Raw genomic sequence first — 24,861 nt, forward strand, 5'->3', positions numbered from 1 at the left:
GAATCTATCCTGACCCAGACCGCGAGCTTTACGACTCCACCCCTTTGTTGCCAAGATACCCATAACTCTCTTCCCCCAGGGGTTCGGGAAAACAACACACACTCCTCTTTAAGTAAAGAGAGAGCAGCGAATAAGGCTTCTCGTACATACTGCCTACTGGTTTTCGTAGACACACCACGCAGTTTGGAGCTATTTACCACCCTGTCGTTCCACGTCCACATGGCTCCAGGTGAAAGGTCGCGACCCTTGCCACCATTCTTTCGCAGAGGCAATATTGTAGCCTATGAGGCTCACCCGAGGCGCGATCATTGCTGGTTGAAAACTTTACCCAATACCCCGCCAGGATGACTTGAAATAGAGTCATCCTTGGCAATTTTTGCCAGCTTCTTTTGAAGCTTATCGTGTTGTTGAAGAATAGGTCTCGTGTCCTTAATGCATTGCGTGCTACCATTATTTAACAAACCTGATTCGGATCATCGACCGTTTTGAATCGCACTGCATGAGGTGAACGTGTCACATAAGGAAAGTCCACAAAATGTGCAGAGCAGATGAACAATCACAGCAAGGACCGACAAGGATGGGATTCGAACCCACGCGTGCAGAGCACAATGGATTAGCAGTCCATCGCCTTAACCACTCGGCCACCTTGTCACTCATGTGAGTACCTAAATGACCTATGGGCTGTGGTGGTTTTCCTGAAGAACCTTTTAGCACTGTGACGTTGAAGCTCACCCTTGACACCAAAGTATAGTTCATTTTTGTACATGTACGCTGAGATATGCGTACAGTTGAACACGTAGAATTTCAAAGCATATTCCATTTGTTTGCGCATTCGAATGCAGGAGGTTAAACACGTGCGCTCTCGAAAGTTTAAACTTTGTCCAGCACCAGCTGCATTATTCATCGTTTATGACTGATGTTCTTTGTACTCCTAAAAGCTGAGCTTGCTCCTATCTCATGACCCCCCTCAGACAAGCGCTTGTCATTGTGGCCCTCTGTCGTTCTGGTCTCCGTTGCCGTTTTGAGAGAACACCTGAGTCTAGCAAAAGTTAGCACATTTGACACAGGAACTCCCTCAGAACTTGTTTGCAGTGTCTTTGCACTCGTCACTGTATCCTACCCAACCCCCCAGGGGCCTCGTCAAACAGAATCTATCCTGACCCAGACCGCGAGCTTTACGACTCCACCCCTTTGTTGCCAAGATACCCATAACTCTCTTCCCCCAGGGGTTCGGGAAAGCAACACACACTCCTCTTTAAGTAAAGAGAGAGCAGCGAATAAGGCTTCTCGTACATACTGCCTACTGGTTTTCATAGACACACCACGCAGTTTGGAGCTATTTACCACCCTGTCGTTCCACGTCCACATGGCTCCAGGTGAAAGGTCGCGACCCATTGCCACCATTCTTTCGCAGAGGCAATATTGTAGCCTATGAGGCTCATCCGAGGCGCGATCATTGCTGGTTGAAAACTTTACCCAATACCCTGCCAGGATGACTTGAAATAGAGTCAGCCTTGGCAATTTTTGCCAGCTTCTTTTGGAGCTTATCGTGTTGTTGAAGAATAGATCTGGTGTGCTTAATGCATTGCGCGCTTCCATTATTTAACACACCTGATTCGGATCATCGACCGTTTTGAATCGCACTGCATGAGGTGAAAGTGTCACATAAGGAAAGTGCACAAAATGTGCAGAGCAGATGAACAATCACAGCAAGGACCGACGAGGATGGGATTCGAACCCACGCGTGCAGAGCACAATGGATTAGCAGTCCATCGCCTTAACCACTCGGCCACCTCGTCACTCATGTGAGTGCCTGACTGACCTCTGGGCTGCGGTGGTTTTCCTGAAGAACATTTAAGCACTGTGACGTTGAAGCTCACCCTTGAAACCAAAGTATAGTTCATTTTTGTACATGTACGCTGAGATATGCGTACAGTTGAACACGTGAATTTCAAAGCATATTCCATTTGTTTGTGCATTCGAATGCAGGAGGTTAAACACGTGCGTTTCGAAAGTTTAACCTTTGTCCAGCACCAGCTGCATTATTCATCGTTTATGACTGATGTTCTTTGTACTCTTAAAAGCTGAGCTTGCTCCTATCTCATGACCCCCCTCAGACAAGCGCTTGTCATTGTGGCCCTCTGTCGTTCTGAGAGAACACCTGAGTCTAGCAAAAGTTAGCACATTTGACACAGGACCTCCCTCAGAACTTGTTTGCAGTGTCTTTGCACTCGTCACTGTATCCTACCCAACCCCCCAGGGGCCTCGTCAAACAGAATCTATCCTGACCCAGACCGCGAGCTTTACGACTCCACCCCTTTGTTGCCAAGATACCCATAACTCTCTTCCCCCAGGGGTTCGGGAAAGCAACACACACTCCTCTTTAAGTAAAGAGAGAGCAGCGAATAAGGCTTCTCGTACATACTGCCTACTGGTTTTCATAGACACACCACGCAGTTTGGAGCTATTTACCACCCTGTCGTTCCACGTCCACATGGCTCCAGGTGAAAGGTCGCGACCCATTGCCACCATTCTTTCGCAGAGGCAATATTGTAGCCTATGAGGCTCATCCGAGGCGCGATCATTGCTGGTTGAAAACTTTACCCAATACCCTGCCAGGATGACTTGAAATAGAGTCAGCCTTGGCAATTTTTGCCAGCTTCTTTTGGAGCTTATCGTGTTGTTGAAGAATAGGTCTGGTGTGCTTAATGCATTGCGCGCTTCCATTATTTAACACACCTGATTCGGATCATCGACCGTTTTGAATCGCACTGCATGAGGTGAAAGTGTCACATAAGGAAAGTGCACAAAAAGTGCAGAGCAGATGAACAATCACAGCAAGGACCGACGAGGATGGGATTCGAACCCACGCGTGCAGAGCACAATGGATTAGCAGTCCATCGCCTTAACCACTCGGCCACCTCGTCACTCATGTGAGTGCCTGACTGACCTCTGGGCTGCGGTGGTTTTCCTGAAGAACATTTAAGCACTGTGACGTTGAAGCTCACCCTTGAAACCAAAGTATAGTTCATTTTTGTACATGTACGCTGAGATATGCGTACAGTTGAACACGTGAATTTCAAAGCATATTCCATTTGTTTGTGCATTCGAATGCAGGAGGTTAAACACGTGCGTTTCGAAAGTTTAACCTTTGTCCAGCACCAGCTGCATTATTCATCGTTTATGACTGATGTTCTTTGTACTCTTAAAAGCTGAGCTTGCTCCTATCTCATGACCCCCCTCAGACAAGCGCTTGTCATTGTGGCCCTCTGTCGTTCTGAGAGAACACCTGAGTCTAGCAAAAGGTAGCACATTTGACACAGGACCTCCCTCAGATCTTGTTTGCAGTGTCTTTGCACTCGTCACTGTATCCTACCCAACCCCCCAGGGGCCTCGTCAAACAGAATCTATCCTGACCCAGACCGCGAGCTTTACGACTCCACCCCTTTGTTGCCAAGATACCCATAACTCTCTTCCCCCAGGGGTTCGGGAAAACAACACACACTCCTCTTTAAGTAAAGAGAGAGCAGCGAATAAGGCTTCTCGTACATACTGCCTACTGGTTTTCGTAGACACACCACGCAGTTTGGAGCTATTTACCACCCTGTCGTTCCACGTCCACATGGCTCCAGGTGAAAGGTCGCGACCCTTGCCACCATTCTTTCGCAGAGGCAATATTGTAGCCTATGAGGCTCACCCGAGGCGCGATCATTGCTGGTTGAAAACTTTACCCAATACCCCGCCAGGATGACTTGAAATAGAGTCATCCTTGGCAATTTTTGCCAGCTTCTTTTGAAGCTTATCGTGTTGTTGAAGAATAGGTCTCGTGTCCTTAATGCATTGCGTGCTACCATTATTTAACAAACCTGATTCGGATCATCGACCGTTTTGAATCGCACTGCATGAGGTGAACGTGTCACATAAGGAAAGTCCACAAAATGTGCAGAGCAGATGAACAATCACAGCAAGGACCGACAAGGATGGGATTCGAACCCACGCGTGCAGAGCACAATGGATTAGCAGTACATCGCCTTAACCACTCGGCCACCTTGTCACTCATGTGAGTGCCTGACTGACCTCTGGGCTGCGGTGGTTTTCCTGAAGAACCTTTTAGCACTGTGACGTTGAAGCTCACCCTTGAAACCAAAGTATAGTTAATTTTTGTACATGTACGCTGAGATATGCGTACAGTTGAACACGTAGAATTTCAAAGCATATTCCATTTGTTTGCGCATTCGAATGCAGGAGGTTAAACACGTGCGCTCTCGAAAGTTTAACCTTTGTCCAGCACCAGCTGCATTATTCATCGTTTATGACTGATGTTCTTTGTACTCTTAAAAGCTGAGCTTGCTCCTATCTCATGACCCCCCTCAGACAAGCGCTTGTCATTGTGGCCCTCTGTCGTTCTGGTCTCCGTTGCCGTTTTGAGAGAACACCTGAGTCTAGCAAAAGGTAGCACATTTGACACAGGACCTCCCTCAGAACTTGTTTGCAGTGTCTTTGCACTCGTCACTGTATCCTACCCAACCCCCCAGGGGCCTCGTCAAACAGAATTTATCCTGGCCAGACCGCGAGCTTTACGACTCCACCCCTTTGTTGCCAAGATACCCATAACTCTCTTCCCCCAGGGGTTCGGGAAAGCAACACACACTCCTCTTTAAGTAAAGAGAGAGCAGCGAATAAGGCTTCTCGTACATACTGCCTACTGGTTTTCATAGACACACCACGCAGTTTGGAGCTATTTACCACCCTGTCGTTCCACGTCCACATGGCTCCAGGTGAAAGGTCGCGACCCTTGCCACCATTCTTTCGCAGAGGCAATATTGTAGCCTATGAGGCTCATCCGAGGCGCGATCATTGCTGGTTGAAAACTTTACCCAATACCCTGCCAGGATGACTTGAAATAGAGTCAGCCTTGGCAATTTTTGCCAGCTTCTTTTGGAGCTTATCGTGTTGTTGAAGAATAGATCTGGTGTGCTTAATGCATTGCGCGCTTCCATTATTTAACACACCTGATTCGGATCATCGACCGTTTTGAATCGCACTGCATGAGGTGAAAGTGTCACATAAGGAAAGTGCACAAAATGTGCAGAGCAGATGAACAATCACAGCAAGGACCGACGAGGATGGGATTCGAACCCACGCGTGCAGAGCACAATGGATTAGCAGTCCATCGCCTTAACCACTCGGCCACCTCGTCACTCATGTGAGTGCCTGACTGACCTCTGGGCTGCGGTGGTTTTCCTGAAGAACATTTAAGCACTGTGACGTTGAAGCTCACCCTTGAAACCAAAGTATAGTTCATTTTTGTACATGTACGCTGAGATATGCGTACAGTTGAACACGTGAATTTCAAAGCATATTCCATTTGTTTGTGCATTCGAATGCAGGAGGTTAAACACGTGCGTTTCGAAAGTTTAACCTTTGTCCAGCACCAGCTGCATTATTCATCGTTTATGACTGATGTTCTTTGTACTCTTAAAAGCTGAGCTTGCTCCTATCTCATGACCCCCCTCAGACAAGCGCTTGTCATTGTGGCCCTCTGTCGTTCTGAGAGAACACCTGAGTCTAGCAAAAGTTAGCACATTTGACACAGGACCTCCCTCAGAACTTGTTTGCAGTGTCTTTGCACTCGTCACTGTATCCTACCCAACCCCCCAGGGGCCTCGTCAAACAGAATCTATCCTGACCCAGACCGCGAGCTTTACGACTCCACCCCTTTGTTGCCAAGATACCCATAACTCTCTTCCCCCAGGGGTTCGGGAAAGCAACACACACTCCTCTTTAAGTAAAGAGAGAGCAGCGAATAAGGCTTCTCGTACATACTGCCTACTGGTTTTCATAGACACACCACGCAGTTTGGAGCTATTTACCACCCTGTCGTTCCACGTCCACATGGCTCCAGGTGAAAGGTCGCGACCCATTGCCACCATTCTTTCGCAGAGGCAATATTGTAGCCTATGAGGCTCATCCGAGGCGCGATCATTGCTGGTTGAAAACTTTACCCAATACCCTGCCAGGATGACTTGAAATAGAGTCAGCCTTGGCAATTTTTGCCAGCTTCTTTTGGAGCTTATCGTGTTGTTGAAGAATAGGTCTGGTGTGCTTAATGCATTGCGCGCTTCCATTATTTAACACACCTGATTCGGATCATCGACCGTTTTGAATCGCACTGCATGAGGTGAAAGTGTCACATAAGGAAAGTGCACAAAATGTGCAGAGCAGATGAACAATCACAGCAAGGACCGACGAGGATGGGATTCGAACCCACGCGTGCAGAGCACAATGGATTAGCAGTCCATCGCCTTAACCACTCGGCCACCTCGTCACTCATGTGAGTGCCTGACTGACCTCTGGGCTGCGGTGGTTTTCCTGAAGAACATTTAAGCACTGTGACGTTGAAGCTCACCCTTGAAACCAAAGTATAGTTCATTTTTGTACATGTACGCTGAGATATGCGTACAGTTGAACACGTGAATTTCAAAGCATATTCCATTTGTTTGTGCATTCGAATGCAGGAGGTTAAACACGTGCGTTTCGAAAGTTTAACCTTTGTCCAGCACCAGCTGCATTATTCATCGTTTATGACTGATGTTCTTTGTACTCTTAAAAGCTGAGCTTGCTCCTATCTCATGACCCCCCTCAGACAAGCGCTTGTCATTGTGGCCCTCTGTCGTTCTGAGAGAACACCTGAGTCTAGCAAAAGGTAGCACATTTGACACAGGACCTCCCTCAGATCTTGTTTGCAGTGTCTTTGCACTCGTCACTGTATCCTACCCAACCCCCCAGGGGCCTCGTCAAACAGAATCTATCCTGACCCAGACCGCGAGCTTTACGACTCCACCCCTTTGTTGCCAAGATACCCATAACTCTCTTCCCCCAGGGGTTCGGGAAAACAACACACACTCCTCTTTAAGTAAAGAGAGAGCAGCGAATAAGGCTTCTCGTACATACTGCCTACTGGTTTTCGTAGACACACCACGCAGTTTGGAGCTATTTACCACCCTGTCGTTCCACGTCCACATGGCTCCAGGTGAAAGGTCGCGACCCTTGCCACCATTCTTTCGCAGAGGCAATATTGTAGCCTATGAGGCTCACCCGAGGCGCGATCATTGCTGGTTGAAAACTTTACCCAATACCCCGCCAGGATGACTTGAAATAGAGTCATCCTTGGCAATTTTTGCCAGCTTCTTTTGAAGCTTATCGTGTTGTTGAAGAATAGGTCTCGTGTCCTTAATGCATTGCGTGCTACCATTATTTAACAAACCTGATTCGGATCATCGACCGTTTTGAATCGCACTGCATGAGTTGAACGTGTCACATAAGGAAAGTGCACAAAATGTGCAGAGCAGATGAACAATCACAGCAAGGACCGACAAGGATGGGATTCGAACCCACGCGTGCAGAGCACAATGGATTAGCAGTACATCGCCTTAACCACTCGGCCACCTCGTCACTCATGTGAGTGCCTGACTGACCTCTGGGCTGCGGTGGTTTTCCTGAAGAACCTTTTAGCACTGTGACGTTGAAGCTCACCCTTGAAACCAAAGTATAGTTAATTTTTGTACATGTACGCTGAGATATGCGTACAGTTGAACACGTAGAATTTCAAAGCATATTCCATTTGTTTGCGCATTCGAATGCAGGAGGTTAAACACGTGCGCTCTCGAAAGTTTAACCTTTGTCCAGCACCAGCTGCATTATTCATCGTTTATGACTGATGTTCTTTGTACTCTTAAAAGCTGAGCTTGCTCCTATCTCATGACCCCCCTCAGACAAGCGCTTGTCATTGTGGCCCTCTGTCGTTCTGGTCTCCGTTGCCGTTTTGAGAGAACACCTGAGTCTAGCAAAAGGTAGCACATTTGACACAGGACCTCCCTCAGAACTTGTTTGCAGTGTCTTTGCACTCGTCACTGTATCCTACCCAACCCCCCAGGGGCCTCGTCAAACAGAATTTATCCTGGCCAGACCGCGAGCTTTACGACTCCACCCCTTTGTTGCCAAGATACCCATAACTCTCTTCCCCCAGGGGTTCGGGAAAGCAACACACACTCCTCTTTAAGTAAAGAGAGAGCAGCGAATAAGGCTTCTCGTACATACTGCCTACTGGTTTTCGTAGACACACCACGCAGTTTGGAGCTATTTACCACCCTGTCGTTCCACGTCCACATGGCTCCAGGTGAAAGGTCGCGACCCTTGCCACCATTCTTTCGCAGAGGCAATATTGTAGCCTATGAGGCTCATCCGAGGCGCGATCATTGCTGGTTGAAAACTTTACCCAATACCCCGCCAGGATGACTTGAAATAGAGTCAGCCTTGGCAATTTTTGCCGCCTTCTTTTGAAGCTTATCGTGTTGTTGAAGAATAGGTCTCGTGTCCTTAATGCATTGCGTGCTTCCATTATTTAACACACCTGATTCGGATCATCGACCGTTTTGAATCGCACTGCATGAGGTGAAAATGTCACATAAGGAAAGTGCACAAAATGTGCAGAGCAGATGAACAATCACAGCAAGGACCGACGAGGATGGGATTCGAACCCACACGTGCAGAGCACAATGGATTAGCAGTCCATCGCCTTAACCACTCGGCCACCTCGTCACTCATGTGAGTGCCTGACTGACCTCTGGGCTGCGGTGGTTTTCCTGAAGAACATTTAAGCACTGTGACGTTGAAGCTCACCCTTGAAACCAAAGTATAGTTCATTTTTGTACATGTACGCTGAGATCTGCGTACAGTTGAACACGTGAATTTCAAAGCATATTCCATTTGTTTGTGCATTCGAATGCAGGAGGTTAAACACGTGCGTTTCGAAAGTTTAACCTTTGTCCAGCACCAGCTGCATTATTCATCGTTTATGACTGATGTTCTTTGTACTCTTAAAAGCTGAGCTTGCTCCTATCTCATGACCCCCCTCAGACAAGCGCTTGTCATTGTGGCCCTCTGTCGTTCTGAGAGAACACCTGAGTCTAGCAAAAGTTAGCACATTTGACACAGGACCTCCCTCAGAACTTGTTTGCAGTGTCTTTGCACTCGTCACTGTATCCTACCCAACCCCCCAGGGGCCTCGTCAAACAGAATCTATCCTGACCCAGACCGCGAGCTTTACGACTCCACCCCTTTGTTGCCAAGATACCCATAACTCTCTTCCCCCAGGGGTTCGGGAAAGCAACACACACTCCTCTTTAAGTAAAGAGAGAGCAGCGAATAAGGCTTCTCGTACATACTGCCTACTGGTTTTCATAGACACACCACGCAGTTTGGAGCTATTTACCACCCTGTCGTTCCACGTCCACATGGCTCCAGGTGAAAGGTCGCGACCCATTGCCACCATTCTTTCGCAGAGGCAATATTGTAGCCTATGAGGCTCATCCGAGGCGCGATCATTGCTGGTTGAAAACTTTACCCAATACCCTGCCAGGATGACTTGAAATAGAGTCAGCCTTGGCAATTTTTGCCAGCTTCTTTTGGAGCTTATCGTGTTGTTGAAGAATAGGTCTGGTGTGCTTAATGCATTGCGCGCTTCCATTATTTAACACACCTGATTCGGATCATCGACCGTTTTGAATCGCACTGCATGAGGTGAAAGTGTCACATAAGGAAAGTGCACAAAATGTGCAGAGCAGATGAACAATCACAGCAAGGACCGACGAGGATGGGATTCGAACCCACGCGTGCAGAGCACAATGGATTAGCAGTCCATCGCCTTAACCACTCGGCCACCTCGTCACTCATGTGAGTGCCTGACTGACCTCTGGGCTGCGGTGGTTTTCCTGAAGAACATTTAAGCACTGTGACGTTGAAGCTCACCCTTGAAACCAAAGTATAGTTCATTTTTGTACATGTACGCTGAGATATGCGTACAGTTGAACACGTGAATTTCAAAGCATATTCCATTTGTTTGTGCATTCGAATGCAGGAGGTTAAACACGTGCGTTTCGAAAGTTTAACCTTTGTCCAGCACCAGCTGCATTATTCATCGTTTATGACTGATGTTCTTTGTACTCTTAAAAGCTGAGCTTGCTCCTATCTCATGACCCCCCTCAGACAAGCGCTTGTCATTGTGGCCCTCTGTCGTTCTGAGAGAACACCTGAGTCTAGCAAAAGGTAGCACATTTGACACAGGACCTCCCTCAGATCTTGTTTGCAGTGTCTTTGCACTCGTCACTGTATCCTACCCAACCCCCCAGGGGCCTCGTCAAACAGAATCTATCCTGACCCAGACCGCGAGCTTTACGACTCCACCCCTTTGTTGCCAAGATACCCATAACTCTCTTCCCCCAGGGGTTCGGGAAAACAACACACACTCCTCTTTAAGTAAAGAGAGAGCAGCGAATAAGGCTTCTCGTACATACTGCCTACTGGTTTTCGTAGACACACCACGCAGTTTGGAGCTATTTACCACCCTGTCGTTCCACGTCCACATGGCTCCAGGTGAAAGGTCGCGACCCTTGCCACCATTCTTTCGCAGAGGCAATATTGTAGCCTATGAGGCTCACCCGAGGCGCGATCATTGCTGGTTGAAAACTTTACCCAATACCCCGCCAGGATGACTTGAAATAGAGTCATCCTTGGCAATTTTTGCCAGCTTCTTTTGAAGCTTATCGTGTTGTTGAAGAATAGGTCTCGTGTCCTTAATGCATTGCGTGCTACCATTATTTAACAAACCTGATTCGGATCATCGACCGTTTTGAATCGCACTGCATGAGGTGAACGTGTCACATAAGGAAAGTGCACAAAATGTGCAGAGCAGATGAACAATCACAGCAAGGACCGACGAGGATGGGATTCGAACCCACGCGTGCAGAGCACAATGGATTAGCAGTACATCGCCTTAACCACTCGGCCACCTCGTCACTCATGTGAGTGCCTGACTGACCTCTGGGCTGCGGTGGTTTTCCTGAAGAACCTTTTAGCACTGTGACGTTGAAGCTCACCCTTGAAACCAAAGTATAGTTAATTTTTGTACATGTACGCTGAGATATGCGTACAGTTGAACACGTAGAATTTCAAAGCATATTCCATTTGTTTGCGCATTCGAATGCAGGAGGTTAAACACGTGCGCTCTCGAAAGTTTAACCTTTGTCCAGCACCAGCTGCATTATTCATCGTTTATGACTGATGTTCTTTGTACTCTTAAAAGCTGAGCTTGCTCCTATCTCATGACCCCCCTCAGACAAGCGCTTGTCATTGTGGCCCTCTGTCGTTCTGGTCTCCGTTGCCGTTTTGAGAGAACACCTGAGTCTAGCAAAAGGTAGCACATTTGACACAGGACCTCCCTCAGATCTTGTTTGCAGTGTCTTTGCACTCGTCACTGTATCCTACCCAACCCCCCAGGGGCCTCGTCAAACAGAATCTATCCTGACCCAGACCGCGAGCTTTACGACTCCACCCCTTTGTTGCCAAGATACCCATAACTCTCTTCCCCCAGGGGTTCGGGAAAACAACACACACTCCTCTTTAAGTAAAGAGAGAGCAGCGAATAAGGCTTCTCGTACATACTGCCTACTGGTTTTCGTAGACACACCACGCAGTTTGGAGCTATTTACCACCCTGTCGTTCCACGTCCACATGGCTCCAGGTGAAAGGTCGCGACCCTTGCCACCATTCTTTCGCAGAGGCAATATTGTAGCCTATGAGGCTCACCTGAGGCGCGATCATTGCTGGTTGAAAACTTTACCCAATACCCCGCCAGGATGACTTGAAATAGAGTCAGCCTTGGCTATTTTTGCCAGCTTCCTTTGAAGCTTATCGTTTTGTTGAAGAATAGGTCTCGTGTCCTTAATGCATTGCGTGCTTCCATTATTTAACACACCTGATTCGGATCATCGACCGTTTTGAATCGCACTGCATGATGTGAACGTGTCACATAAGGAAAGTGCACAAAATGTGCAGAGCAGATGAACAATCACAGCAAGAACCGACGAGGATGGGATTCGAACCCACGCGTGCAGAGCACAATGGATTAGCAGTCCATCGCCTTAACCACTCGGCCACCTCGTCACTCATGTGAGTGCCTGACTGACCTCTGGGCTGCGGTGGTTTTCCTGAAGAACCTTTTAGCACTGTGACGTTGAAGCTCACCCTTGAAACCAAAGTATAGTTAATTTTTGTACATGTACGCTGAGATATGCGTACAGTTGAACACGTGAATTTCAAAGCATATTCCATTTGTTTGCGCATTCGAATGCAGGAGGTTAAACACGTGCGTTTCGAAAGTTTAACCTTTGTCCAGCACCAGCTGCATTATTCATCGTTTATGACTGATGTTCTTTGTACTCTTAAAAGCTGAGCTTGCTCCTATCTCATGACCCCCCTCAGACAAGCGCTTGTCATTGTGGCCCTCTGTCGTTCTGGTCTCCGTTGCCGTTTTGAGAGAACACCTGAGTCTAGCAAAAGGTAGCACATTTGACACAGGACCTCCCTCAGAACTTGTTTGCAGTGTCTTTGCACTCGTCACTGTATCCTACCCAACCCCCCAGGGGCCTCGTCAAACAGAATCTATCCTGACCCAGACCGCGAGCTTTACGACTCCACCCCTTTGTTGCCAAGATACCCATAACTCTCTTCCCCCAGGGGTTCGGGAAAACAACACACACTCCTCTTTAAGTAAAGAGAGAGCAGCGAATAAGGCTTCTCGTACATACTGCCTACTGGTTTTCGTAGACACACCACGCAGTTTGGAGCTATTTACCACCCTGTCGTTCCACGTCCACATGGCTCCAGGTGAAAGGTCGCGACCCTTGCCACCATTCTTTCGCAGAGGCAATATTGTAGCCTATGAGGCTCACCTGAGGCGCGATCATTGCTGGTTGAAAACTTTACCCAATACCCCGCCAGGATGACTTGAAATAGAGTCAGCCTTGGCTATTTTTGCCAGCTTCCTTTGAAGCTTATCGTTTTGTTGAAGAATAGGTCTCGTGTCCTTAATGCATTGCGTGCTTCCATTATTTAACACACCTGATTCGGATCATCGACCGTTTTGAATCGCACTGCATGATGTGAACGTGTCACATAAGGAAAGTGCACAAAATGTGCAGAGCAGATGAACAATCACAGCAAGGACCGACGAGGATGGGATTCGAACCCACGCGTGCAGAGCACAATGGATTAGCAGTCCATCGCCTTATCCACTCGCGCCAGCTGGGGAACAATAGTCTGTTAAGGGGGGGGAAGAAAAGGAAGGAGAAAAAGAGGAAAAAATGAGAGAAAAAGGGGAAAAAATGAGGAGAAAAGAAAGGAAAGGGAAGTTTATGCCTCTACCCTTCGAAGTAATGTTTTAGGAAGTGTATTTATGCAATAAATTGTTTTTAAAACATTTTTTCCCATATTTTCCTATACATCTCAATGGGAGAAAGGTTGATCACAAGGTCGCCGGTTCGAATCCCACTGTTGCCAGAAATTGAAGTTGTAACTTAATGCTGTAAATTGCCTTTTTTCGTCAGTAAAAGTCACACAAAGAATGTCCACATTAATGAAATTAGTTCTGAAATGACAAATGAGCATTTTATTAATTCTATATTACTAATTGTTGATATTTTATTCACAGTTCTGAGCTTTTGCACATTTAGTTTGATTATATTTCTGCTGCAATTATTTCCTAAAAAAATAAAAAATAGTACATTTAATTCTGAAAGAATCCTGAAATTTCTCAACATTTTCAAAGTGCCTATAACATTTGAATGATACTGTAGAAAAGTAAAACATACAACAAAGAGTTAATCATGACAAAACTTTTATTTTTCAATTATTCATAGCCAATTATTGTAATTCCTTGAATCAGTCAATTTTTATAATTTTAGTTATGTTGCATATGCAAAAGAACAGAAAACCAGAAAAATACAAAATAATAAATAAAAATATTTAACGCTCTTGTGCAGTCATTGCAAGTGCAAAAGAACAGAAAGTACAGACCATTACACAAATATAAAACTTTAAAATTTACATGGCTCTTGTTTAGACTGTGAGTGCAAAATAAAAGAAAACCCAGAACAATACACATGAATAAATATTTTAAATATTCATGACTCGTGTGCATTCTTTGCAAGTGCAAAAGAACAGAAAACAAATCTATACACATAAATAAAACTTAAAACTTTCCAAATGTCCATGGCTCTTGTACATTCTTTAAACATAAATAAAACTCAAGTTCCAATGTCTTTTGTGAAATAAAAGGGAAAAAGAACTATACACATATGTAAATCTTAAAATCAAAGATCAGTGTTTCTTTTTTTTTCCATTTTGTTTTTATTATATCCTCCAACCACTGCTCCTTTGGCACAGTCTCTACAGAGGGGCAGTATATAATGCCCTTGTATTGCTATGCCCAGTCTCCGCTGTCCTGAACTGCCCGCATTTTTTTGTGTTGTGCTGTACTTTGCATGTCAGCTTCCGAACTGGGGCGGCAGGAGGGGCAGAAGAGAGGCTGGGCTGAAGGTATTTTCCTGTTCCTCTTTGTCTGTGCCTGGCCAACGGTGCTACTGGTCAGGTGGTATTGTTGAGCTGGGCCTGGTTGAGGGGTGCACATTGGCAGGAGGGTCAGCCGCCACAGACAAGCACCTAGGCAGTTGCAGTCCTTGCATCCATACAGCACTGTCCTGTCTTTTTTATAACAATATTACATAAAAACAGTGAATAACTGAACATGGCAAGTAAAATTTTATGTGTATGTCTTACAAAATATATATCTGTATTCAGATTTTTTAAAGAATCATTTTGATATTTGTATTACTAATATTTTGATATTTGTAATTCTATCTGTTTTCTTTTTATTTATTATATTATTTAAAAACCCTTGCTACGTGTACTGTGTTAAGCTAACTGAGACTTGTTATAGCACTTATATATCATTGCTCTTTTTGTTGTTTTTGATTGCTTCCACTGTCCTCATTTATAAGTCGCTTTGGATAAAAGTGTCTGCTAAATGAATAAATGTAAATGTAAAGTGCCTTGTCAGTCTGAGTGCACATATAACAAGGTATTTACATACCACAGACTCATCAGAAGATGCTGATGCACCTGGCGTGGAGGAGGCAGCAGGCCATGGAGCATCCAAAGAGGGTGTTCTGCCCATGGGCCTACATGGGGCATTTCTCAATCTGAAAAGATAAAAATCATTGTTTACTATACTAACTTGTCTAACTATTGTCAGGTGACCTGCATACTACGTACTATATAATGAATGAATGATAACTTTGCTTTACCTTCTGTTAGAGGTCATAAAACGTCTGTTTTTCTTGGGGCTGGTCTGTTGCCTTCTCCAGAAGGTCAAACCCCACAGCGGGCAAAAGTCCTCAGCCTGGCCATCCACTCGCCATCTACCATGGCCTTGTGTTCATCTACATACAAAATAGAAAAAAACATGGATTTCATTCATAATTCATATTTAAAATAAATAAATAAATGTATGTAATGTTAGATTAGAATTATTGATTGTTAAAAAAGAGACACTCGAATACTTGGAAAAATTAAAGGTGTGTGATAAGACCAAAATTTAACTTCAGGATTTGGGAAATTATTTCACAACAGCTACATATCTCAGTATAGTCATTTTTGTTATTTGATTTTTATTTAAATGAGAACAAAGTGAATTAAAACAATAGGTCAAATACATTAATAAAAAATACAGTAGTAATAATAATATTCATGATACAATTTCTTAATACAATAAAAAATACTAGATATATTGCATAAAATGTCAAATTAAAACACTGCATAATCTTCACTCTCTCAGATATGAACTGTTACTTTTTAAATCAGTGAGTGCTTTTTATTATTTTTATTTTTATTTTTTGCATTAATGACAGAACAGGACTAAATTAAGCTGCCGCACTGAATGCACGGACCCAATTTACTGATGCACATCCGGTTTCAACCAAATTATATATTTAAGTCTATTTATTGTATTCATTTATTCAACACGTAAACACAATTGGGCATTTTGATGTAATGGTGTGTGTATTTGACCATTCAAGTGCAACAAACCGCCACAGAAAAACGGAATTCGCGATCAGAAGCCGTCAGTGCGCGCGCACGCGCGCGTCCGCTTCCGGTATGTTTTTATTCCCTGCATATTGCGCTTAATAACTCTATTTGACATCAAGCATATTCCGCACTTTATTTGTATTCATTAATACATGTTCACTCTTACCTTATGTGTCAATTACTGTAAGTGGTAATAATACATACAGCGAAATAAACGATTGAGCAAAATCCCTAAGGGTCGACACGTTATATCATCGTTAAGATATAAGCCGTCATATCGCCCACCACAACAACCAAATAAGTACACGGTAAACGGAAACAAATAAAGTAATAAAGCAATCTTACTCACATTGCTCGTTGATAATTTTGTATTGCGCGCTCGTCAGAATAGACTCCGTCACCAGTGTCGTCATCCAATCTCACAGAGCAGCGATTGGCTCTCATAGCTCACTTTGGAGAGCGCGCACAGCGAATGGTGCCTGAAACCTCACATTGGCGAGCGAGCTCAGCGATTGGCTCTCTTCCAATCCGACAATGACAGCCGATCCTGATCCAGGTAGGCCACCTCGTCACTCATGTGAGTGCCTGACTGACCTCTGGGCTGCGGTGGTTTTCCTGAAGAACCTTTTAGCACTGTGACATTGAAGCTCACCCTTGAAACCAAAGTATAGTTAATTTTTGTACATGTACGCTGAGATATGCGTACAGTTGAACACGTGAATTTCAAAGCATATTCCATTTGTTTGCGCATTCGAATGCAGGAGGTTAAACACGTGCGTTTCGAAAGTTTAACCTTTGTCCAGCACCAGCTGCATTATTCATCGTTTATGACTGATGTTCTTTGTACTCTTAAAAGCTGAGCTTACTCCTATCTCATGACCCCCCTCAGACAAGCGCTTGTCATTGTGGCCCTCTGTCGTTCTGGTCTCCGTTGCCGTTTTGAGAGAACACCTGAGTCTAGCAAAAGGTAGCACATTTGACACAGGACCTCCCTCAGAACTTGTTTGCAGTGTCTTTGCACTCGTCACTGTATCCTACCCAACCCCCCAGGGGCCTCGTCAAACAGAATCTATCCTGACCCAGACCGCGAGCTTTACGACTCCACCCCTTTGTTGCCAAGATACCCATAACTCTCTTCCCCCAGGGGTTCGGGAAAACAACACACACTCCTCTTTAAGTAAAGAGAGAGCAGCGAATAAGGCTTCTCGTACATACTGCCTACTGGTTTTCGTAGACACACCACGCAGTTTGGAGCTATTTACCACCCTGTCGTTCCACGTCCACATGGCTCCAGGTGAAAGGTCGCGACCCTTGCCACCATTCTTTCGCAGAGGCAATATTGTAGCCTATGAGGCTCACCTGAGGCGCGATCATTGCTGGTTGAAAACTTTACCCAATACCCCGCCAGGATGACTTGAAATAGAGTCAGCCTTGGCTATTTTTGCCAGCTTCCTTTGAAGCTTATCGTTTTGTTGAAGAATAGGTCTCGTGTCCTTAATGCATTGCGTGCTTCCATTATTTAACACACCTGATTCGGATCATCGACCGTTTTGAATCGCACTGCATGATGTGAACGTGTCACATAAGGAAAGTGCACAAAATGTGCAGAGCAGATGAACAATCACAGCAAGGACCGACGAGGATGGGATTCGAACCCACGCGTGCAGAGCACAATGGATTAGCAGTCCATCGCCTTATCCACTCGCGCCAGCTGGGGAACAATAGTCTGTTAAGGGGGGGGAAGAAAAGGAAGGAGAAAAAGAGGAAAAAATGAGAGAAAAAGGGGAAAAAATGAGGAGAAAAGAAAGGAAAGGGAAGTTTATGCCTCTACCCTTCGAAGTAATGTTTTAGGAAGTGTATTTATGCAATAAATTGTTTTTAAAACATTTTTTCCCATATTTTCCTATACATCTCAATGGGAGAAAGGTTGATCACAAGGTCGCCGGTTCGAATCCCACTGTTGCCAGAAATTGAAGTTGTAACTTAATGCTGTAAATTGCCTTTTTTCGTCAGTAAAAGTCACACAAAGAATGTCCACATTAATGAAATTAGTTCTGAAATGACAAATGAGCATTTTATTAATTCTATATTACTAATTGTTGATATTTTATTCACAGTTCTGAGCTTTTGCACATTTAGTTTGATTATATTTCTGCTGCAATTATTTCCTAAAAAAATAAAAAATAGTACATTTAATTCTGAAAGAATCCTGAAATTTCTCAACATTTTCAAAGTGCCTATAACATTTGAATGATACTGTAGAAAAGTAAAACATACAACAAAGAGTTAATCATGACAAAACTTTTATTTTTCAATTATTCATAGCCAATTATTGTAATTCCTTGAATCAGTCAATTTTTATAATTTTAGTTATGTTGCATATGCAAAAGAACAGAAAACCAGAAAAATACAAAATAATAAATAAAAATATTTAACGCTCTTGTGCAGTCATTGCAAGTGCAAAAGAACAGAAAGTACAGACCATTACACAAATATAAAACTTTAAAATTTACATGGCTCTTGTTTAGACTGTGAGTGCAAAATAAAAGAAAACCCAGAACAATACACATGAATAAATATTTTAAATATTCATGACTCGTGTGCATTCTTTGCAAGTGCAAAAGAACAGAAAACAAATCTATACACATAAATAAAACTTAAAACTTTCCAAATGTCCATGGCTCTTGTACATTCTTTAAACATAAATAAAACTCAAGTTCCAATGTCTTTTGTGAAATAAAAGGGAAAAAGAACTATACACATATGTAAATCTTAAAATCAAAGATCAGTGTTTCTTTTTTTTCCATTTTGTTTTTATTATATCCTCCAACCACTGCTCCTTTGGCACAGTCTCTACAGAGGGGCAGTATATAATGCCCTTGTATTGCTATGCCCAGTCTCCGCTGTCCTGAACTGCCCGCATTTTTTTGTGTTGTGCTGTACTTTGCATGTCAGCTTCCGAACTGGGGCGGCAGGAGGGGCAGAAGAGAGGCTGGGCTGAAGGTATTTTCCTGTTCCTCTTTGTCTGTGCCTGGCCAACGGTGCTACTGGTCAGGTGGTATTGTTGAGCTGGGCCTGGTTGAGGGGTGCACATTGGCAGGAGGGTCAGCCGCCACAGACAAGCACCTAGGCAGTTGCAGTCCTTGCATCCATACAGCACTGTCCTGTCTTTTTTATAACAATATTACATAAAAACAGTGAATAACTGAACATGGCAAGTAAAATTTTATGTGTATGTCTTACAAAATATATATCTGTATTCAGATTTTTTAAAGAATCATTTTGATATTTGTATTACTAATATTTTGATATTTGTAATTCTATCTGTTTTCTTTTTATTTATTATATTATTTAAAAACCCTTGCTACGTGTACTGTGTTAAGCTAACTGAGACTTGTTATAGCACTTATATATCATTGCTCTTTTTGTTGTTTTTGATTGCTTCCACTGTCCTCATTTATAAGTCGCTTTGGATAAAAGTGTCTGCTAAATGAATAAATGTAAAGTGCCTTGTCAGTCTGAGTGCACATATAACAAGGTATTTACATACCACAGACTCATCAGAAGATGCTGATGCACCTGGCGTGGAGGAGGCAGCAGGCCATGGAGCATCCAAAGAGGGTGTTCTGCCCATGGGCCTACATGGGGCATTTCTCAATCTGAAAAGATAAAAATCATTGTTTACTATACTAACTTGTCTAACTATTGTCAGGTGACCTGCATACTACGTACTATATAATGAATGAATGATAACTTTGCTTTACCTTCTGTTAGAGGTCATAAAACGTCTGTTTTTCTTGGGGCTGGTCTGTTGCCTTCTCCAGAAGGTCAAACCCCACAGCGGGCAAAAGTCCTCAGCCTGGCCATCCACTCGCCATCTACCATGGCCTTGTGTTCATCTACATACAAAATAGAAAAAAACATGGATTTCATTCATAATTCATATTTAAAATAAATAAATAAATGTATGTAATGTTAGATTAGAATTATTGATTGTTAAAAAAGAGACACTCGAATACTTGGAAAAATTAAAGGTGTGTGATAAGACCAAAATTTAACTTCAGGATTTGGGAAATTATTTCACAACAGCTACATATCTCAGTATAGTCATTTTTGTTATTTGATTTTTATTTAAATGAGAACAAAGTGAATTAAAACAATAGGTCAAATACATTAATAAAAAATACAGTAGTAATAATAATATTCATGATACAATTTCTTAATACAATAAAAAATACTAGATATATTGCATAAAATGTCAAATTAAAACACTGCATAATCTTCACTCTCTCAGATATGAACTGTTACTTTTTAAATCAGTGAGTGCTTTTTATTATTTTTATTTTTATTTTTTGCATTAATGACAGAACAGGACTAAATTAAGCTGCCGCACTGAATGCACGGACCCAATTTACTGATGCACATCCGGTTTCAACCAAATTATATATTTAAGTCTATTTATTGTATTCATTTATTCAACACGTAAACACAATTGGGCATTTTGATGTAATGGTGTGTGTATTTGACCATTCAAGTGCAACAAACCGCCACAGAAAAACGGAATTCGCGATCAGAAGCCGTCAGTGCGCGCGCACGCGCGCGTCCGCTTCCGGTATGTTTTTATTCCCTGCATATTGCGCTTAATAACTCTATTTGACATCAAGCATATTCCGCACTTTATTTGTATTCATTAATACATGTTCACTCTTACCTTATGTGTCAATTACTGTAAGTGGTAATAATACATACAGCGAAATAAACGATTGAGCAAAATCCCTAAGGGTCGACACGTTATATCATCGTTAAGATATAAGCCGTCATATCGCCCACCACAACAACCAAATAAGTACACGGTAAACGGAAACAAATAAAGTAATAAAGCAATCTTACTCACATTGCTCGTTGATAATTTTGTATTGCGCGCTCGTCAGAATAGACTCCGTCACCAGTGTCGTCATCCAATCTCACAGAGCAGCGATTGGCTCTCATAGCTCACTTTGGAGAGCGCGCACAGCGAATGGTGCCTGAAACCTCACATTGGCGAGCGAGCTCAGCGATTGGCTCTCTTCCAATCCGACAATGACAGCCGATCCTGATCCAGGTAGGCCACCTCGTCACTCATGTGAGTGCCTGACTGACCTCTGGGCTGCGGTGGTTTTCCTGAAGAACCTTTTAGCACTGTGACATTGAAGCTCACCCTTGAAACCAAAGTATAGTTAATTTTTGTACATGTACGCTGAGATATGCGTACAGTTGAACACGTGAATTTCAAAGCATATTCCATTTGTTTGCGCATTCGAATGCAGGAGGTTAAACACGTGCGTTTCGAAAGTTTAACCTTTGTCCAGCACCAGCTGCATTATTCATCGTTTATGACTGATGTTCTTTGTACTCTTAAAAGCTGAGCTTACTCCTATCTCATGACCCCCCTCAGACAAGCGCTTGTCATTGTGGCCCTCTGTCGTTCTGGTCTCCGTTGCCGTTTTGAGAGAACACCTGAGTCTAGCAAAAGGTAGCACATTTGACACAGGACCTCCCTCAGAACTTGTTTGCAGTGTCTTTGCACTCGTCACTGTATCCTACCCAACCCCCCAGGGGCCTCGTCAAACAGAATCTATCCTGACCCAGACCGCGAGCTTTACGACTCCACCCCTTTGTTGCCAAGATACCCATAACTCTCTTCCCCCAGGGGTTCGGGAAAACAACACACACTCCTCTTTAAGTAAAGAGAGAGCAGCGAATAAGGCTTCTCGTACATACTGCCTACTGGTTTTCGTAGACACACCACGCAGTTTGGAGCTATTTACCACCCTGTCGTTCCACGTCCACATGGCTCCAGGTGAAAGGTCGCGACCCTTGCCACCATTCTTTCGCAGAGGCAATATTGTAGCCTATGAGGCTCACCCGAGGCGCGATCATTGCTGGTTGAAAACTTTACCCAATACCCCGCCAGGATGACTTGAAATAGAGTCATCCTTGGCAATTTTTGCCAGCTTCTTTTGAAGCTTATCGTGTTGTTGAAGAATAGGTCTCGTGTCCTTAATGCATTGCGTGCTTCCATTATTTAACACACCTGATTCGGATCATCGACCGTTTTGAATCGCACTGCATGAGGTGAACGTGTCACATAAGGAAAGTGCACAAAATGTGCAGAGCAGATGAACAATAACAGGAAGGAACGACGAGGATGGGATTCGAACCCACACGTGCAGAGCACAATGGATTAGCAGTCAATCGCCTTAACCACTCGGCCACCTCGTCACTCATGTGAGTACCTAAATGACCTATGGGCTGTGGTGGTTTTCCTGAAGAACCTTTTAGCACAGTGACGTTGAAGCTCACCCTTGACACCAAAGTATAGTTCATTTTTGTACATGTACGCTGAGATATGCGTACAGTTGAACACGTAGAATTTCAAAGCATATTCCATTTGTTTGCGCATTCGAATGCAGGAGGTTAAACACGTGCGCTCTCGAAAGTTTAAACTTTGTCCAGCACCAGCTGCATTATTCATCGTTTATGACTGATGTTCTTTGTACTCCTAAAAGCTGAGCTTGCTCCTATCTCATGACCCCCCTCAGACAAGCGCTTGTCATTGTGGCACTCTGTCGTTCTGGTCTCCGTTGCCGTTTTGAGAGAACACCTGAGTCTAGCAAAAGTTAGCACATTTGACACAGGAACTCCCTCAGAACTTGTTTGCAGTGTCTTTGCACTCGTCACTGTATCCTACCCAACCCCCCAGGGGCCTCGTCAAACAGAATCTATCCTGACCCAGACCGCGAGCTTTACGACTCCACCCCTTTGTTGCCAAGATACCCATAACTCTCTTCCCCCAGGGGTTCGGGAAAGCAACACACACTCCTCTTTAAGTAAAGAGAGAGCAGCGAATAAGGCTTCTCGTACATACTGCCTACTGGTTTTCATAGACACACCACGCAGTTTGGAGCTATTTACCACCCTGTCGTTCCACGTCCACATGGCTCCAGGTGAAAGGTCGCGACCCATTGCCACCATTCTTTCGCAGAGGCAATATTGTAGCCTATGAGGCTCATCCGAGGCGCGATCATTGCTGGTTGAAAACTTTACCCAATACCCTGCCAGGATGACTTGAAATAGAGTCAGCCTTGGCAATTTTTGCCAGCTTCTTTTGGAGCTTATCGTGTTGTTGAAGAATAGGTCTGGTGTGCTTAATGCATTGCGCGCTTCCATTATTTAACACACCTGATTCGGATCATCGACCGTTTTGAATCGCACTGCATGAGGTGAAAGTGTCACATAAGGAAAGTGCACAAAATGTGCAGAGCAGATGAACAATCACAGCAAGGACCGACGAGGATGGGATTCGAACCCACGCGTGCAGAGCACAATGGATTAGCAGTCCATCGCCTTAACCACTCGGCCACCTCGTCACTCATGTGAGTGCCTGACTGACCTCTGGGCTGCGGTGGTTTTCCTGAAGAACATTTAAGCACTGTGACGTTGAAGCTCACCCTTGAAACCAAAGTATAGTTCATTTTTGTACATGTACGCTGAGATATGCGTACAGTTGAACACGTGAATTTCAAAGCATATTCCATTTGTTTGTGCATTCGAATGCAGGAGGTTAAACACGTGCGTTTCGAAAGTTTAACCTTTGTCCAGCACCAGCTGCATTATTCATCGTTTATGACTGATGTTCTTTGTACTCTTAAAAGCTGAGCTTGCTCCTATCTCATGACCCCCCTCAGACAAGCGCTTGTCATTGTGGCCCTCTGTCGTTCTGAGAGAACACCTGAGTCTAGCAAAAGTTAGCACATTTGACACAGGACCTCCCTCAGAACTTGTTTGCAGTGTCTTTGCACTCGTCACTGTATCCTACCCAACCCCCCAGGGGCCTCGTCAAACAGAATCTATCCTGACCCAGACCGCGAGCTTTACGACTCCACCCCTTTGTTGCCAAGATACCCATAACTCTCTTCCCCCAGGGGTTCGGGAAAGCAACACACACTCCTCTTTAAGTAAAGAGAGAGCAGCGAATAAGGCTTCTCGTACATACTGCCTACTGGTTTTCATAGACACACCACGCAGTTTGGAGCTATTTACAACCCTGTCGTTCCACGTCCACATGGCTCCAGGTGAAAGGTCGCGACCCATTGCCACCATTCTTTCGCAGAGGCAATATTGTAGCCTATGAGGCTCATCCGAGGCGCGATCATTGCTGGTTGAAAACTTTACCCAATACCCTGCCAGGATGACTTGAAATAGAGTCAGCCTTGGCAATTTTTGCCAGCTTCTTTTGGAGCTTATCGTGTTGTTGAAGAATAGGTCTGGTGTGCTTAATGCATTGCGCGCTTCCATTATTTAACACACCTGATTCGGATCATCGACCGTTTTGAATCGCACTGCATGAGGTGAAAGTGTCACATAAGGAAAGTGCACAAAATGTGCAGAGCAGATGAACAATCACAGCAAGGACCGACGAGGATGGGATTCGAACCCACGCGTGCAGAGCACAATGGATTAGCAGTCCATCGCCTTAACCACTCGGCCACCTCGTCACTCATGTGAGTGCCTGACTGACCTCTGGGCTGCGGTGGTTTTCCTGAAGAACCTTTTAGCACTGTGACGTTGAAGCTCACACTTGACACCAAAGTATAGTTCATTTTTGTACATGTACGCTGAGATATGCGTACAGTTGAACACGTAGAATTTCAAAGCATATTCCATTTGTTTGCGCATTCGAATGCAGGAGGTTAAACACGTGCGCTCTCGAAAGTTTAAACTTTGTCCAGCACCAGCTGCATTATTCATCGTTTATGACTGATGTTCTTTGTACTCCTAAAAGCTGAGCTTGCTCCTATCTCATGACCCCCCTCAGACAAGCGCTTGTCATTGTGG

The 24,861-nt window shown here is 44.3% G+C and overlaps 30 non-coding genes across 30 annotated transcripts; 16 read left to right on the forward strand and 14 right to left on the reverse strand.

Moving 5' to 3' along the window:
- Window positions 1-254: 254 nt before the first annotated feature.
- LOC132137067 (U4 spliceosomal RNA) lies at window positions 255-395 on the forward strand. The gene has a single exon (XR_009431706.1). It is a non-coding gene; the product is annotated as a U4 spliceosomal RNA (small nuclear RNA).
- A 174-nt stretch (window positions 396-569) lies between these two features.
- trnas-gcu (transfer RNA serine (anticodon GCU)) lies at window positions 570-651 on the reverse strand. The gene has a single exon. It is a non-coding gene; the product is annotated as a tRNA-Ser (tRNA).
- A 751-nt stretch (window positions 652-1,402) lies between these two features.
- LOC132137116 (U4 spliceosomal RNA) lies at window positions 1,403-1,543 on the forward strand. The gene has a single exon (XR_009431753.1). It is a non-coding gene; the product is annotated as a U4 spliceosomal RNA (small nuclear RNA).
- A 174-nt stretch (window positions 1,544-1,717) lies between these two features.
- trnas-gcu (transfer RNA serine (anticodon GCU)) lies at window positions 1,718-1,799 on the reverse strand. The gene has a single exon. It is a non-coding gene; the product is annotated as a tRNA-Ser (tRNA).
- A 731-nt stretch (window positions 1,800-2,530) lies between these two features.
- On the forward strand, window positions 2,531-2,671 carry LOC132137117 (U4 spliceosomal RNA). Its single transcript, XR_009431754.1, has one exon. It is a non-coding gene; the product is annotated as a U4 spliceosomal RNA (small nuclear RNA).
- Window positions 2,672-2,845: 174 nt separating this feature from the next.
- On the reverse strand, window positions 2,846-2,927 carry trnas-gcu (transfer RNA serine (anticodon GCU)). The gene has a single exon. It is a non-coding gene; the product is annotated as a tRNA-Ser (tRNA).
- A 730-nt stretch (window positions 2,928-3,657) lies between these two features.
- Window positions 3,658-3,798, forward strand: LOC132137078 (U4 spliceosomal RNA). The gene has a single exon (XR_009431717.1). It is a non-coding gene; the product is annotated as a U4 spliceosomal RNA (small nuclear RNA).
- A 174-nt stretch (window positions 3,799-3,972) lies between these two features.
- trnas-gcu (transfer RNA serine (anticodon GCU)) lies at window positions 3,973-4,054 on the reverse strand. Its single transcript has one exon. It is a non-coding gene; the product is annotated as a tRNA-Ser (tRNA).
- A 749-nt stretch (window positions 4,055-4,803) lies between these two features.
- LOC132137118 (U4 spliceosomal RNA) lies at window positions 4,804-4,944 on the forward strand. The gene has a single exon (XR_009431755.1). It is a non-coding gene; the product is annotated as a U4 spliceosomal RNA (small nuclear RNA).
- Window positions 4,945-5,118: 174 nt separating this feature from the next.
- trnas-gcu (transfer RNA serine (anticodon GCU)) lies at window positions 5,119-5,200 on the reverse strand. The gene has a single exon. It is a non-coding gene; the product is annotated as a tRNA-Ser (tRNA).
- A 731-nt stretch (window positions 5,201-5,931) lies between these two features.
- Window positions 5,932-6,072, forward strand: LOC132137120 (U4 spliceosomal RNA). The gene has a single exon (XR_009431757.1). It is a non-coding gene; the product is annotated as a U4 spliceosomal RNA (small nuclear RNA).
- Window positions 6,073-6,246: 174 nt separating this feature from the next.
- Window positions 6,247-6,328, reverse strand: trnas-gcu (transfer RNA serine (anticodon GCU)). Its single transcript has one exon. It is a non-coding gene; the product is annotated as a tRNA-Ser (tRNA).
- A 730-nt stretch (window positions 6,329-7,058) lies between these two features.
- On the forward strand, window positions 7,059-7,199 carry LOC132137090 (U4 spliceosomal RNA). Its single transcript, XR_009431728.1, has one exon. It is a non-coding gene; the product is annotated as a U4 spliceosomal RNA (small nuclear RNA).
- A 174-nt stretch (window positions 7,200-7,373) lies between these two features.
- On the reverse strand, window positions 7,374-7,455 carry trnas-gcu (transfer RNA serine (anticodon GCU)). The gene has a single exon. It is a non-coding gene; the product is annotated as a tRNA-Ser (tRNA).
- A 749-nt stretch (window positions 7,456-8,204) lies between these two features.
- Window positions 8,205-8,345, forward strand: LOC132137063 (U4 spliceosomal RNA). Its single transcript, XR_009431702.1, has one exon. It is a non-coding gene; the product is annotated as a U4 spliceosomal RNA (small nuclear RNA).
- A 174-nt stretch (window positions 8,346-8,519) lies between these two features.
- Window positions 8,520-8,601, reverse strand: trnas-gcu (transfer RNA serine (anticodon GCU)). The gene has a single exon. It is a non-coding gene; the product is annotated as a tRNA-Ser (tRNA).
- A 731-nt stretch (window positions 8,602-9,332) lies between these two features.
- On the forward strand, window positions 9,333-9,473 carry LOC132137121 (U4 spliceosomal RNA). The gene has a single exon (XR_009431758.1). It is a non-coding gene; the product is annotated as a U4 spliceosomal RNA (small nuclear RNA).
- A 174-nt stretch (window positions 9,474-9,647) lies between these two features.
- Window positions 9,648-9,729, reverse strand: trnas-gcu (transfer RNA serine (anticodon GCU)). The gene has a single exon. It is a non-coding gene; the product is annotated as a tRNA-Ser (tRNA).
- A 730-nt stretch (window positions 9,730-10,459) lies between these two features.
- On the forward strand, window positions 10,460-10,600 carry LOC132137101 (U4 spliceosomal RNA). The gene has a single exon (XR_009431739.1). It is a non-coding gene; the product is annotated as a U4 spliceosomal RNA (small nuclear RNA).
- A 174-nt stretch (window positions 10,601-10,774) lies between these two features.
- Window positions 10,775-10,856, reverse strand: trnas-gcu (transfer RNA serine (anticodon GCU)). Its single transcript has one exon. It is a non-coding gene; the product is annotated as a tRNA-Ser (tRNA).
- A 750-nt stretch (window positions 10,857-11,606) lies between these two features.
- On the forward strand, window positions 11,607-11,747 carry LOC132137162 (U4 spliceosomal RNA). The gene has a single exon (XR_009431799.1). It is a non-coding gene; the product is annotated as a U4 spliceosomal RNA (small nuclear RNA).
- Window positions 11,748-11,921: 174 nt separating this feature from the next.
- trnas-gcu (transfer RNA serine (anticodon GCU)) lies at window positions 11,922-12,003 on the reverse strand. Its single transcript has one exon. It is a non-coding gene; the product is annotated as a tRNA-Ser (tRNA).
- A 748-nt stretch (window positions 12,004-12,751) lies between these two features.
- LOC132137163 (U4 spliceosomal RNA) lies at window positions 12,752-12,892 on the forward strand. The gene has a single exon (XR_009431800.1). It is a non-coding gene; the product is annotated as a U4 spliceosomal RNA (small nuclear RNA).
- Window positions 12,893-17,303: 4,411 nt separating this feature from the next.
- Window positions 17,304-17,444, forward strand: LOC132137164 (U4 spliceosomal RNA). Its single transcript, XR_009431801.1, has one exon. It is a non-coding gene; the product is annotated as a U4 spliceosomal RNA (small nuclear RNA).
- A 4,404-nt stretch (window positions 17,445-21,848) lies between these two features.
- On the forward strand, window positions 21,849-21,989 carry LOC132137112 (U4 spliceosomal RNA). The gene has a single exon (XR_009431750.1). It is a non-coding gene; the product is annotated as a U4 spliceosomal RNA (small nuclear RNA).
- Window positions 21,990-22,163: 174 nt separating this feature from the next.
- trnas-gcu (transfer RNA serine (anticodon GCU)) lies at window positions 22,164-22,245 on the reverse strand. Its single transcript has one exon. It is a non-coding gene; the product is annotated as a tRNA-Ser (tRNA).
- Window positions 22,246-22,996: 751 nt separating this feature from the next.
- On the forward strand, window positions 22,997-23,137 carry LOC132137122 (U4 spliceosomal RNA). The gene has a single exon (XR_009431759.1). It is a non-coding gene; the product is annotated as a U4 spliceosomal RNA (small nuclear RNA).
- Window positions 23,138-23,311: 174 nt separating this feature from the next.
- On the reverse strand, window positions 23,312-23,393 carry trnas-gcu (transfer RNA serine (anticodon GCU)). Its single transcript has one exon. It is a non-coding gene; the product is annotated as a tRNA-Ser (tRNA).
- Window positions 23,394-24,124: 731 nt separating this feature from the next.
- LOC132137123 (U4 spliceosomal RNA) lies at window positions 24,125-24,265 on the forward strand. The gene has a single exon (XR_009431760.1). It is a non-coding gene; the product is annotated as a U4 spliceosomal RNA (small nuclear RNA).
- Window positions 24,266-24,439: 174 nt separating this feature from the next.
- Window positions 24,440-24,521, reverse strand: trnas-gcu (transfer RNA serine (anticodon GCU)). The gene has a single exon. It is a non-coding gene; the product is annotated as a tRNA-Ser (tRNA).
- Window positions 24,522-24,861: the final 340 nt, after the last annotated feature.

The sequence above is a fragment of the Carassius carassius genome, unplaced genomic scaffold, assembly GCF_963082965.1.
Source record: "Carassius carassius unplaced genomic scaffold, fCarCar2.1 SCAFFOLD_68, whole genome shotgun sequence".
Lineage (NCBI taxonomy): Eukaryota > Metazoa > Chordata > Actinopteri > Cypriniformes > Cyprinidae > Carassius > Carassius carassius.